The sequence below is a fragment of the Kogia breviceps genome, chromosome 1 (assembly GCF_026419965.1).
Source record: "Kogia breviceps isolate mKogBre1 chromosome 1, mKogBre1 haplotype 1, whole genome shotgun sequence".
NCBI classification, from domain to species: Eukaryota; Metazoa; Chordata; class Mammalia; order Artiodactyla; family Physeteridae; genus Kogia; species Kogia breviceps.
Window position 1 is genome coordinate 129,104,908 of NC_081310.1, and position 14,377 is coordinate 129,119,284.

Sequence of the window (14,377 nt, forward strand, 5' to 3'; positions counted from 1 at the left end):
AAACTATAATTTTAGAGAAAAATTACTAATATGCACACACTAAGAAGCATGCATATTACACATTCAATAACTGAGTGAGGCATGTAACATAGTGAGGACTCCATGTGGACTTGACTTTGAAATAAGCCATAAAATGACTTAAGATCAAGACTTCTGCTAAGATAAAATCGTTAAAGAGTTCAAAGATGTAATGTTTAAATAATCATGAAAAAAGTCCCCAAAATTTATTCCTCTCAAAATACCATTTAAGTTTAAAATATTTGCTAGTTATGTTAACATGTGATAATCAGCAGAATTCAATGTGTTACTAAGTCATCAAAATACCCAAGAATGATGAAAGAAAATTCCAGAGTCAAATCTGTCTTAAATGGAATGGATGGCTGACTACCATAGAATTGCCATAATCCACAGTTTGAGATAATTTCTCACGACCATTAAAAAAATCTTTACAGGTCCCAAGGGACTCCAAACTGAAGCAGGCCGGACATCATGGCTTCCATGCAAAATTAGGTATGACAATTCATTAAAAGTATATTTTGGGGAGAACTGATGATTCGCTTACATTTGGGGCTGCAAATCAAAAAAAGAGATGAAATCCCAACATCACATTTAACTGGCTGACATCCTTTCTGTTATTTTAATAAAAAAAGGATTTCCAGTGCCACAATACTATATTCACTGTCAAACGTAAGACCAGTGTGTACGTATAGGAAATAAGTGGAGATGTCCATGTAAATCTTGCGAAGTTGTGCATATTTACAAATTCTCATGGCCCTGCATTTTGCATTCCTGGTAACAACAAATTCTGAAATTTAGGACTGTTTGTTTACAACTTAGGAATATAGTGTTTTATTTTTCCTGATACTAATGGGACTTATTAGTAACGGCATCATTTTATTGTGAACACAAACATTTCTCAATAAATTTGCATCTTGATGCTTTGGAAAAAAGGAAATGCCATCTAAAGGACAGAGCCTGCAAACTGAAATATGATGCAGAGAAACGGCAGCAAGGTAATTATTGAAAATGAAACTGATCCCATTATTGAACCAATCAAGATTGCAATTTGGGGGCTAATTTTACCTGCTAATGAGTACATCACTCACAACTGCTAAGGTTTTAAATTCAGATTTTGTATGTTTTACCAACTTAGACATGAAGGCAGAGATTTGACTGCATTTCCAAGACCCTATTTGTGTTCTTAACTTAGGTAAAAGCTTTATTAGGCAGGCCAACTGCAGACTTAAGTATTTTAGCTCTTCTTTGCTAGATAAAGTCAAATTGCCATGGAGTAATAATTGCTCATAAATTGAACTATAAGAAACTCTGTCCACACGGTGTAGCATCAGACAAATATTTCAAAGGGAATATTGAAACTTTGAGAAGCACAAATGATCTTGGCCGTGGAAGTCTTAGGATCTCAACTTCAATCAAAGGGAATAGGACCTGCTTAAAAACAATCATCTCCACACACATGGAAGCCTGAAGTTGGACCTGCATAACCAGAGACAGTGCCTGTCAAGTCAATGGAAGGTGCCCCTTAAAGCAGGAATACACACTTGGCTCCCGAGGCAGCATTTGGATGATTTGTGGCACAGGATCAGAAATTGCTTCAACTTGTTTGAAAGGGAAGAGAAACATATTTTAGAAAAAGAACACAAAATCCCATGTGATCTTGATTCTTGGAAACATGTATTTTCTTAGTAAATGTAAAGCACGGAGCAGTGCATCTTATATTATTTACTCCTGGCCTGGCGTGTGTGTCAGAGTGGAAGGGTTTTTTTTTTGTGCTGGCATACGGGATTGGAATGAGAAAAAGGACAACACAAATATTCCATTGTTTGCCTCTGTGGACAGAGGGGCTGAAGATAAAGGCCTTAAAATGCTGGGGAAGCACTTTTGTTGACCTGCTGGTGAGAAGCGCCAAATGCTCTCTTCCCCTTCTCCCCAGCTTGCTTTCATTTGTCTGGAGCTGAAACAAAAGATAATATTCAAAGCACACACACACAAAATGAGAGAAAGGTGATGTGGCAAGTCAGAGTTGTAAATGAGCAGAGTATTCTTATAAAATTTACAAAAACAAGAACCTACTTGGAGCCCCGCCCCCATCGCCGTGCATACACCCTCAGTTAAAACAATGCCCCTGATAGCAGGCAGTATAATCTACGTTTTATTTCACTCATGAGCAAAATAACAAGTTACTCAGGCCTGCGGCACTCATGAGTGATATGGGGCATGTAATATCCTTTCCACTGAGTTTCCTATTATTAAGCTTGAAATAAGGAGTTCAGAATTAACTGTGACAATGATTTTATCTAGTGTTGGCATCACCATTAGCTTTTGCAGTTTACTGCTAATAAAACTTTAAATTTGCTATTACTTCTAATAACCTTCTTGCCACCTTAGCTGTAGAAATTAGACAAAGAACCCTGCTGACATGTGGCTACTTACATTTTCTGGAAGTGTAGAAAACTCCGATGACAACAGTGACTGTTATTTACCAAAGTATAATAAAACCAGGCCATGCTGGCCTTGGGCAGCATAATTTAAAGCACCTGTTCCTGGGGCTTGACGAGGTCTGTAAAAGAACAAAGCATAAGATTCTGGTTTCAGTTATTGTTGTTCCAAACATCAGAGTTTTCTTTCATAGCGATCCAGTAGATTCTAAAGTAGGAAAAATAACTGGTGACTAGGCTGAATGAGTGAAATGAAATATTAAAACAAGTCATTGGTTAACTCAGAAACCCAAATGTATTCACCAGAAGCATTAAAAAATGATGCAGTGATAGACACATCTGTGGGCTTGATCACTTTCTATCAAATCTCTAGTCTCATTTAGCTCTTCCTCTGTGATATTGGACATTACTCTTCCCCGATGATTAGTGTTATGAATGCTCTCAGGTGTTCATACTGTCAGAAGCAATAATATCTCTTTGGGTGTTCTGACTTTGGTCATAGCTCATATCTATCTGGGAACCCACTCCCAACGAAATTCCCCTAAATAAACAAATAAGACATAAATGAGACAATGGACTTAAGCATAGAGAAGATAGTAATGAGTCTTATAGAATACTTAAATTTTTTAAAATCTTTTCTTTTTTTAAAGTTTTTATTTTGTATTGGACTATAGTTGATTTACAATTTGTTGCATTAGTTTCAGGTGTACAGCAAAGGAATTCAGTTATACATATACATATATCTATTCTTTTTTCAAATTTTTTCCCCATGTAGGTTATTACAGAATACTGAGCAGAGTTCCCTGTGCTATACAGTAGATCCTTGTATTTTAAATATAGTAGTGTGTGTATATGTCAATCCCAAACTCCCAATTTATTCCTCTCCATCATGTTTCCCCTTTTGTAATTATAAGTTTGTTCTCTGTGAGTCTGTTTCTGTTTTGTAAATAAGTTCATTTGTCTCATTATTTTTTTTTAGATTCCATACATAATGATATCATATTTGTCTTTCTCTGTCTGACTTATTTCATTTAGTATGATAGTCTCCAGGTCCATCCATGTTGCTGCAAGTGGCATTATTTCATTCTTTTTATGGCTGAGTAATATTCTATTGTGTATAAGTACCACATCTTCTTTATTCATTCATCTGTTGTTGGACATTAAGGTTGCTTCCATGTTTTGGCTTTTGTAAACAGCACTGCAGTGAACATTGGGGTGCATCCTTTTGAACCATGGTTTTCTCTGGATATATGTCCAGGAGAGGGATTCCTGGATTATATGGTAGCTCTGTTTCTGGTTTTTTAAGGAATCTTCATACTCATCACTATAGTGACTGTACCAAGTTACATTCCCTCCAACAGTCCAGGAGGGTTCCCTTTTCTCCACACCCTCTCCAACATTTATTGTTTATAGACTTTTTGATGATGGCCCATCTGACTTGTGTGAGGTGATTTCTCATTATAGTTTCAATTTGCATTTCTCTAATAATCAGCAATGTTGAGCATCTTCTCATGTGTTTTTTTGCCATCTGTATGTCTTCTCTGGAGAAATGTCTATTTAGGTCTTTTGCCCATTTTCTGATTGGGTTGTTTGTTTTTTTGATATTGAGCTGCATGAGCCGTTTGTAAATTCTGGAGATTAATCCCTTGTCTGTGGTCTCATTTGCAAATATTTTCTCCCAACCTGTGGGTTTATGGTTTCCTTTGCTATGCAAAATCTTTCGAGTTTAATTAGGTCCCATTTGTTTATTTTTGTTTTATTTCATTACTCTAGGAGATGGATCAGAAAAGATATTGTTGCGATTTATGTCAAAGAGAGTACTGCTTTGGTGACTGTAGCTTTGTAGTATAGTCTAAAGTCAGGGAGCCTGATTCCTCCAGCTCCATTTTTCTCTCTCCAGATTGCTTTGACAATTGCTTTTAATCACAGAGAAAAGAATGAGTCAATCATCAGACTTTATTTTTGGGAATCTGTGTTACAACCAACAGGTTATGCCTGGCATGTCAATTCCTTCCCTCTCACATTTTCATCTCAGGGCACTTTGTGATATTGGAGAGTTTACTGTTGACTTTAATTGGGCAGTGTGATTATTTGATGAGAATGCCTGCCTTCCAGAAAATCGGGGAATCAAAGTGAAGAAAGAAGTTTTCCTCCAAGATATTCCGTTGAGGATGTTCTCTTTGTCAGCAAGTGAGAAGTCAGCACCCCTAGCAATACTCAGTGTAAGGGCTGTAAGTGCCAATAGAGTTGCTACAAGCTCTTGAGATTTCCTGAGCTGTGAATGAGTTGTTTATAATTGTAGGAACAAGCTCGGACCATTCTCAGCCTTTACAAAATTGATAATGGCTGCAGTGTATGGTGGCACTTTCTTCTTCAAGTAACTTTAGGGTTAACCTTCTCCCCATTGAGCACTGTAATCACCCTAGGCATGCACCCATTTCTCCTTGCTTTTAATCTTTATTTTCTCTAAGTCCAATATTCACTGAAGATGTAGATGCTCTTATACTACTTTTTCTGTGCCAGTCTTTTTGAACAACATAAGGGGGTGTAGAGGTGCCAACACTAGGTCTAACTGAGAGTCTCTGAATAAAGAATGTGGAAAATGACTAGGGGGGCAAATTCTGAAGGAAACTCTTGGAACTGGGCAGGATATTCAATGGTACTCTCTTGTTATGACTTTCCTAGTGACCCAGGAAGTTTTCCTTCTGACTTTTGTTAATGTTTTCAATTGTCTCTCAGCTCTAGGAAATGCTATCTTGGTATTTTGAGCCAGAAAGGAATAGTGTCTTTCTTTAATGAGCCAGGACTTCATTCACTGTGAATGTGAACTATTCTTCTCACATCTGGGATTCATTTGTTCAACCACAAAATGTCAGTTAAGAAAGAAAGAATTTAGTAGAGAAAGTGATACTCAAGACCAGTCCATTCTGAGTTGGCTGGAAATTGGGTTAAGAGATAGAAAGTAACTGAGAATCAGGTGAACATTACTGATGGCTGTATGGTGAAAAAGGAAGCACATAGCTCCTGACCCGCATTGCTCACCTCTCAACTTACGTTCTATTCCTCCTCATTTCAGAGTCCCCATCCCAGGCTCCTGACTTCAATCCAAGCACCTTGTCTCTGAAAATTCCATTTTTTGCTCCTTTAAGTTACAGACATGAGGCTTAAGGAAGAAGGAAGGAAGAGGATATCTTATGCCATGCCCAGGGAAATTTGTTTCTGACATGCCTCAACTTAGGGATGGTTGCACCTTCCCAAAGTATCCTTATTTGAAAACTGTGTTTAGACTCCAAGCAGAACCATTAGAAATTAAATTGTCACTAGATGTGATATCACTCATATGAAATAATGCATTTGGGGTTTCCAAAATGCCTCCTTTCAACAGATCTTTGGAAAATACAATGGATTCATAAATTGTTTTTGCAAAACTGCTGGTTGTGCTAATTTCTACAGATTGCCTTAGATCTTATTACCTCTTGACAGCTATAGGTAATCTGTGTTTGTTGAAGTCTTCTTTCTCATTATTTAGTTGGTAAGAAAACCTCTCTAAACTCCTTATTCGGCCCATAAAATGCTGCTGAAATTGTACGTACTTGTGCCCAAATTGCTTTCTACTCTAGTAGCTACTATGCACTTGGACTATTCATTTCAATTGCTGAACCACAAAAATAAGTATCTTTTATTATATATACAAACAGCTTTCAATCTGCTAATTAGGGTTAATTAAAGGGCAATTGAACTTTATTCTGCCTGTATCTTTCTCTCTTTAAACTGGAAGCTGATGGCATTTTGCAGACTAATTGAATGAGCAGCCTTCCTGAGCCTCATAGTCTTTTCATTATGCGGCTGCTACCATACATACATTTTCTTGCCAGTGTTGGTGTGTAGAAACTCTACAAGTACAACTGTGCTTATTACACAATACTGAGGGAGACTAATTTAAGGTGACTGGTTAGAGCTTGACTGATTTTAAAGGAAACCTTCAGTGTGGGGTGGGAGAAAGAGGCATGGCTAGGCACTCCTCAGAATTCACTTATTCTCTATGTTATGTAGAGATATTTTTCTCTCTAAAAGTAATGGTGCTAGACTTTTGCTACTCTGCTCCATATTATTAACTGACATGATGCTCCTTGTTCCTTTTATCAACCCCGTGGAGTGGACAGTTTTCTTTGCCCTATTTCTTTAAGAAACAGAAGCTTACCTGGAGAGGAAACATGGCCCAGTAGGAAAAGCATGGTCTCTGGAGTCAGACAGCCTGGCACTCAATTTCTGCTCCACTCTTTCGATTGTTTACTTTGGCATGTGACTGCAACACTTGGTGTTTCATTTTCCCTCATTTGTGTATGGAATGATAGTACCCAAAGGTTTGATGAGAGTCAGAGTTAAGAGTTAAACCGAGTGAGCTCAGGATTCACTCATTCTCATTCACCAAGCTCTTATTGAAATTCTACTACGTGCCACATATTTTAAGATGTTAGAAACATAAAGATAAAAATGTTCCCCATATAATCCAAGGAGGTTTTTTGTTTTTGTTTTTTTTTTTTGGTACACGGGCCTCTCACCGTTGTGGCCTCTCCCCTTGCGGAGCACAGGCTCCGGACGCGCAGGCTCAGCGGCCATGGCTCACGGGCCCAGCCGCTCTGCAGCATGTGGGATCTTCCCCGGACCGGGACACGAACCCCTGTCCCCTGCATCGGCAGGCGGACTCTCAACCACTGCACCACCTGGGAAGCCCAATCCAAGGAGTTTTGATACAGTGGACAAGATAGTCAAGGTAACAGAAAATCACAAGACAATGAGATAAGCCCTGTGATGTGTATGGTGACTATAGAAGGACAGAAGCGGGTCACCTCCTTCAGCTTGCAGGAATTCAGGAAGAGATCCTGGAGAGTGAAAATTAAGCTGCGTCTTGAAAGAATGGAAAAGTTAACCAAATCAAATGACAGGTGAGGCTAAGGTAGCAGTACTCAAGGAGGAAGCAAGGAATGGCAGAATGTCATGAAGATAATTCAGGGAATTATAAATATGAGTTAAGGATGAGAACATAGGGTTTGGGGGAGTGGTCAGAGAAATAGTTGATGGAGTAAGGGACAGGAGAGGTTTGGAATAGTAATTAGGAAGGAAGAAAGTCAGGATTTGAATGCAGATTTTCTTTTTCTTTTTAAAAAATTTTCAGTTCCTATTGTTACGCAAATTCGTGCACCAGATGCACAGTGAGGCCAAACAAACTGAAAAGTCCGGGTTTGGAGCAGAGAAAAGTTTATTGCAAGACCATGCAAGGAGACGAGTTGGTTCTTGCCCTGAAAAGCCTCGAGCTCCCCGAAGGGTTTTGGCAAAGCATTTTTAAAGGCCAGGTAAGGGGGAGGGGTCACAGGGTACTGTGATCAGCTTGTGCACAATTCTCTGATTGGCTGACGGAGAAGCAGCAGGGTGGTGTCACAGGGGTTACCATTATCAGTCCTTAGGCTCCAGGAGGCCTGGGGAGATGTGCTCATGGTCATCAAGTAGTTCTTCCATTTGGTGGTGGGTTTTCACATCTGCAAAATAACACAGGATAATCAAATTCTATTATCTAGGTACTTCAGAGAGGAGCTAAAGCAGAGGATATGGGGGAAGGCTTGTCCCAGGAAGACCCCATATGTCCTGCTTGGTTACACTATGATCTTTAAAAAATTTTTTTTTTAATTAAAGTATAGCTGATTTACAGTGTTGTGCTAGTTTCAGGTATACAGAACAGTGATTCAGTTATACATATATAATATATACATATATGTATATATATGTATTCTTTTTCAGATTCTTTTCCCTTATAGGTTATTACAAAATATTGAGTAGAGTTCCCTGTGCTATACAGTAGGTCCTTGTTGGTTATCCATTTTATATACAGTAGTGTGTATATGTTAATCCTAACATCCTAATTTATCTCTCCCCCACCCCTTTTCCCTTTGGTAACCATAAGTTTGTTTTCTATGTCTGTGGGTCTATTTCTGTTTTGTAAATAAGTTCATTTGTATCTTTTTTTTTGAATCTACATGTAAGTGATCTCATATGATATTTGTCTTTCTCTGTCTGCTAACTCCACTTAGTATGATAATCTCCAGGTCCATCCATGTTGTTACAAATGGCATTATTTCATTCTGTTTTTAGATTTTCTGATTGAAATCCATCCTTTCCATCTCAATTCCCTCCCAGCTCAGCACATGTGTGTGTGTGTCTGTGTGTGTAGTCATATGTTGAAATGAGTCCTTCAGTATATCTTTACCACTCTAGAGATGATACTTTTCTTTACAGCTAACGTGGATACACATTATAATACTGTTCTAATGGAACCAAAATGTCAACATACTTTGAGAGAAGCCTTTAGCTATATTTTTACTTACAATTATCTGTACTTTAAAAAAAGAACAATTCAAGCCCTTAGAAGCTGTTTGTGAAATAGTCAAGCTTTAAAAAGTTGTCTTTGATGAGACAGAGTACAAGCAAAGAAGAGAAAGCAATGCAGACTTGGTCAGCATGTAGTTATCATTTTATCTGAAATGAGAACCAACCATCCTAATGGAGTTAAGAACTGCAAATATTTCTCCAGTGACTGGCAATTTCTAGAGAGAATTTTGCAAATAGGCTACTTTTTGCAGTTGAATTATTATACATTTAGACTCATAGATAGGTGAATAATGGACAGATAGATAATAAATCTATATAAGGACGTAGCTGTTACATTTGTCTTTTAAAACACAACTAATATGTATAATATAAGACCTGGATTGTGTAAAGAATGTAAATTTTCTGGTCCAGAATGTCCCTTTCCTAATAAAAATAGATAAACTTGTGTATTTCAAGTGAGATCTTGTGGTATTTTAATTTTCCAACCTAGCCCATTTGTTTGCAGAAGGCACAATGAAAGTATCTAAGAATGAAAAAATAAATAAATATGCAAACCAAAAATAACCTACCCATATCTAATACCTAATGTATTCAAATATTTATAATAGATGGGCTCCTTACAAGGGTGTGATTTAGAAAAAATAGCCTAGAGTGCATACATATTTTACCCATGTTCTGACAAACATATGACACTGATATTTCTCCCCTTATGGATACAATGGATTATTTAAAAATATAGTCTAGAATTGAATGTCTTTAAAGCAAATTCGTATTTCCTGTTTTTTTTTTATAAACTTGAAGAATATTTCCATAGTTCAAATGTAAAGTTTTCTTTTTTCTTTTTTTTTCTTTTAATTAGTGAGGGCTCAAGGGGAGGTGATAAAGAGGTTAGTCATTCTCATGGCTCCTGGGAACACTATTACAGTATTCGTACTTCATGTAACATAGTATTTGCTAAGAAGGTGAAGGCAGAGGTTAACAGATTCCCATCTCTTTTGTACTATTTTCTTTATTTTTTTAACTTCTATTCCTCAAGATCTTAACAGTTTTTCCCGTGCATATAGATATTCTTATTTCATACTCATAACTCCCAAAGCCAAACATTCCTCTTAACTTTGTCAGGGGATGCCGTATATACAGCAAAAGGATTATATGTGGCTGAAGAACTCCAATTATATTGCCAAGTCCATAAGCATAGGGTATACATCTGAAATAAAATAAGACTCTACATACTCCTGTGATGGTGTATTTCCATTTGCCCCTCCAGATCATTTCTAAGTCTCTCCCCTTGTTCTGTATCCATGGAGGCTGATTTGAAGGGACTGTGAAAATGAGTTTCTTTTCCTCTAGCTTTCAGCAGGATTGGTCAGTGGAAGGCACTGGTAGGAAACTGGAGAACATGAAGAAAGACAATTGGAGTATTTGTTCCCTTGGGTCCTCCCGCTGGTTCATGGGTTGGTGGTGTCCAAGTTCCCCTTCCCCTGGCCACAGCTCCTATTGGGCAACCCTTCCTTCAGACACAAGCCCCGCCCTATGCTAAACATTCCGTCCTAGTGTTGCTTCAGCCTGGTGGTGTTTGGGGGCTCAGGGATGCCTGCTTCGTCCTCCCCGGTTGGCTTCCCCTAACCCAGTCCACCATTTGTGTCTTCATTAAAACTCTCTTTAATCACTTCTTTTGAGTGTGCCATCTGTTTCTTGTCAGAACTCTGAATGATACAAGTTCCTAAAGCACAAAATAAACAGTGGAAATATATATCAAATTTAGGTTTCAAAGCAGGTGAAATTTGTTTTCCTGCATCTCAGTATACTGTGTATAACAAATATATGTAAATATGAAGTACATGATCCCTGAAAAAAAGAAGTCTGGTTAATAATCTTAAATTATTAGTATTACACCATGTTTAGCATTTGCTGTACATTAATAATACGCAAGAGGCACCAATTTGCACTGAAAAGTAAATTGTTTTTCTTCTGCCCTGGAAAACCGTTTTTTTTTCTAAAATATGTCAACATTTTCATGCAAAGAGATATACAAAAGATGGCATATCAGAAGCCAATCCCAAATGGCTTGAAAGCCACAGTACCGGTCACTTTGGAGGCTCTTTAACATCTTCTTCAGAACACTCTGATGATGATGAAACTCTGCCCTCCCCTAAATAGGTCTGTGCTTAAAAGACAAGCTTCATCTTGTAATGACTTGCCGCTAACTCCATTAATGCAATTTGGAGGCGTTGTTGCTTTGTTTCATTTTGTGGCTCATTTCTTTCTACACCCTGCCTTGGTCTCCAGTGCTGCTTCCTGCCATAAGTTAGAAATGAATTTTTTTAAATAAGCACTTGTACTTTGAACCATAAAACAAAATCTGAAGCTGAAATCAAAGGAAGAAGGTAAATTACTTTTAGTACTCAGCAAAGAAACTTTCACTTGGCTATTTCCTGTTGTTTTGAAACTCTGAAAATCAATACAGAAACATATCATATGCTGAAGGCAGGTCATCTGTGCACTAGGTGTTTTTAACAGTTGGCTTTGAAGGGGATACTTATGCCCCCTTGACATGAATCTACAGTTCTTTGCACTAAGTGTCCCCATGAAACTACATTTTTGCTCAGGCTATCCATCTCAATGGTTATTACTTTTTACTGTTCCGGGCTCCCATCTTCTATTATAGATTCACTGATAGATCAATATGACAGAGGCAAGATAAAAGTCAGTTAGCTGCACATGTCTATTATGAGGCTGAAAATTCAGACACACATTTCTCCTGACAGAAGGCAGCCACATAACTGAGTCGTTACGTGTCTGGGTGGTTTTCTAGTCCTTTTTGTACAAAATCACATTTCTTGACATCATTCTTAATTTTGAGGTCCTTATGGCCTGTCAGGGAGTTAGGAGTGAGTGGTTCCCTAGGGGAGAGAGTGATTTTAAAATACAATCTTCACTTTTGAAAGGAGAGAACAAAACACATTTGCTGCTACACTGAGGCAGTAAAAAGGAGTGCTGACATGCTCAGTTTCTAAACCACAGGCAAGTGGACTGTAAAACCAAGTGACGGGTCAAAGTCAAGAGAAGAAGATTTGCAGTCCTCTACAGGGTCATGGTTGTGAGGAAACTGGCTTTGGGTTGGTTGGAAACCTCATGTTCTCTCTGGGGTTGATCACTTCAGCTATTAATCAGCAACCATTTTGAGAAAGAAGTAGAAATCTGCCAAACATTGAAGCCACTGTCCCCAAGATGGTCAATCTTATGTCACAGCATCAGGAAGAAGAGTGCTCCAGTGATAACTCAAAGGCTGAAGAAATTGGTAGCAAAAGAGGCTGAGATTCAAATTGTTTCACATTTTAAGAGTTTTAGCTCTTATTGCAAGTTCTCATGGTTAGAATCCTGACAAAAGATGTGAAACTTGAAAAGTCCATCAAAGGTCTTTAGAAATTCAACTAAAATGTAGACCTTTAAATTCATTAACTTAGTGTCTCATTCATGGATTTAATAAGCATTTATTGAGTTCTTACTGTATATCAGACACTGTATAAGGTGCTAAGGTTAGAAAGAGCCTGGTTTCCCTGCTCTCAAGTAACTTATGGTCCGGGGCAGAGACAGACAGGATAACAGGAAATTGTATGAAAAATACACACAAACAAAGCAATTCATTATTTTCATAGAGACTTATCTAAAATCCATACACATTTATGTACCCAAAGGACACATTACAGCAGTTGCCAATGGGGCATGAGGGGAGGAAGTGGCAGGAAGAAATGGAGATAAAGGAAAAATAAATGAATGAAGAGAAAAAATGAATGAATGAATGATAGTGAAAAAAAGAAAGGCATTGCACAGACTGCTAATATTTCACTATGAATTGAGCTTGGAAAAAGCAAAAAAATCTAGAAATGATTAGGTTGTGGGTGTGTGCACACCTTGCTGCTCACAACACAGAGGGGACACTTAGCCTACCTGGGTTTAGGGAAGGCCTCCTGGCAGAGGCAGCCCTCAAGGGATTTCCAGAGTATGAACAGGGTAAAGAGAGGTCAGCAAAAAGATATCTGTGTCTATGTAAACATTGACATATTTATCTTTTATTGTGATTAAAAGAAAACATAACACGAGATCAACATTCTTAACAACGTTTAGTGTTGTTCACAATAAGCCCAATGTTGCACAGCAGATCTCTAGAACTTCTTCATTTTGCATGACTGAAACTTTCTACCCACTGAACAGCAACTCCCCGTTTCCCCCCTCACCGCAGTATATTTATCTATTTTCAATGTTAATTTCTCCCCCTCCATCCCCCCACGAAGGAACACTTATTTGAAGACATGAGGGAGAACACCAAGTAGTTTACTACATCAAAGGGGCGGGCTGGCAAGATGTCACGTGATTGTCAGATCATCAAAGGTCTTAAAAATTCCACTAAGAAAATTTGATCTGTAACAAAGGAAGCCAATGTGATTTTTTTGTGTGTAAGGGCATGAAATAGTAAATATATCCACTTCACAGCCATTACTCTGGGGACAATTAGGAGGACCAACCGAACAAAATCTGGCAGATCCATACAATGGAAAGAGCAGTTCAACCAGTCTGGAAAATGTGGTCATTGAGACAAAAATGAAAAGGGCCTTGGTGGGAGTGGGAGATGGGTGGTATGACAGCTCCCAGGTGAGAAGGAAGGCCAGAGGGGCAGGGCAAGTGACAAGGGTGGGGACAGTCCATTTACTCAGTTTCACACAAGTTAAACCTCACACCTGCTGATTGAGGAGAGGCTGTGAACATTTAGTCAGCAGCAGCTCTGAGCATGCCCGGCTTGGCTTTAGTTTACACTCTTAAGTTGGCCTCCATGTGTAAACTCTAAGAAATGACAAGTGGTATCCTTCCTTTTTCAAACATGGATCAATTTTAAGAACAAGCGGAGCTTGAGTGAGCATAACAGAAAACAAGAAAAGGAAGGCAGAGCTAGAGCTCTGTGAAAATCAGCGTCTAGTACTTAATGTCACAAATTCTCTATTATTTCATTTTTTAAATGTGGGTCTAAAAAAATAATACTAAGAGTTTTGTTTCATTTTGGCTATAAAGATCTTCCAATCAGTACCAACATTTCTATGAAATAAAGAACCACCGAGGTCCAGGGATTTGAGAGGGATAGAAAAAAAGGCCAACAAAAAGACAAAGTCATGCTTTGGCCAGAGATGGGATGTGTGTTTGTATATTTTTTTAAACAGCTTTATTGAGATATAATTTATATACCAAAATCATCCATTTAAAGTTTACAGTCAAAGGGGGTTTAGTATATTCACTGAATTTGCAAACATCACCACACCACAATCTAATTTTACAGTTTTATCACTCAAAAAGAGACCCTTGTACTCATTAGCAGTTACTCTCCATGCCCTATCCTAGCTCTAGACAACCTCTAGATTTGCCTATTCTGAGCATTTTATATAAATGGAATCATACAGTATGTAGCCTTTTGTGACTGGCTTCACTTAGCATAATGTTTTCAAGATTCATATATGGTCACATATATTAGTACTTCATTCCTTTTT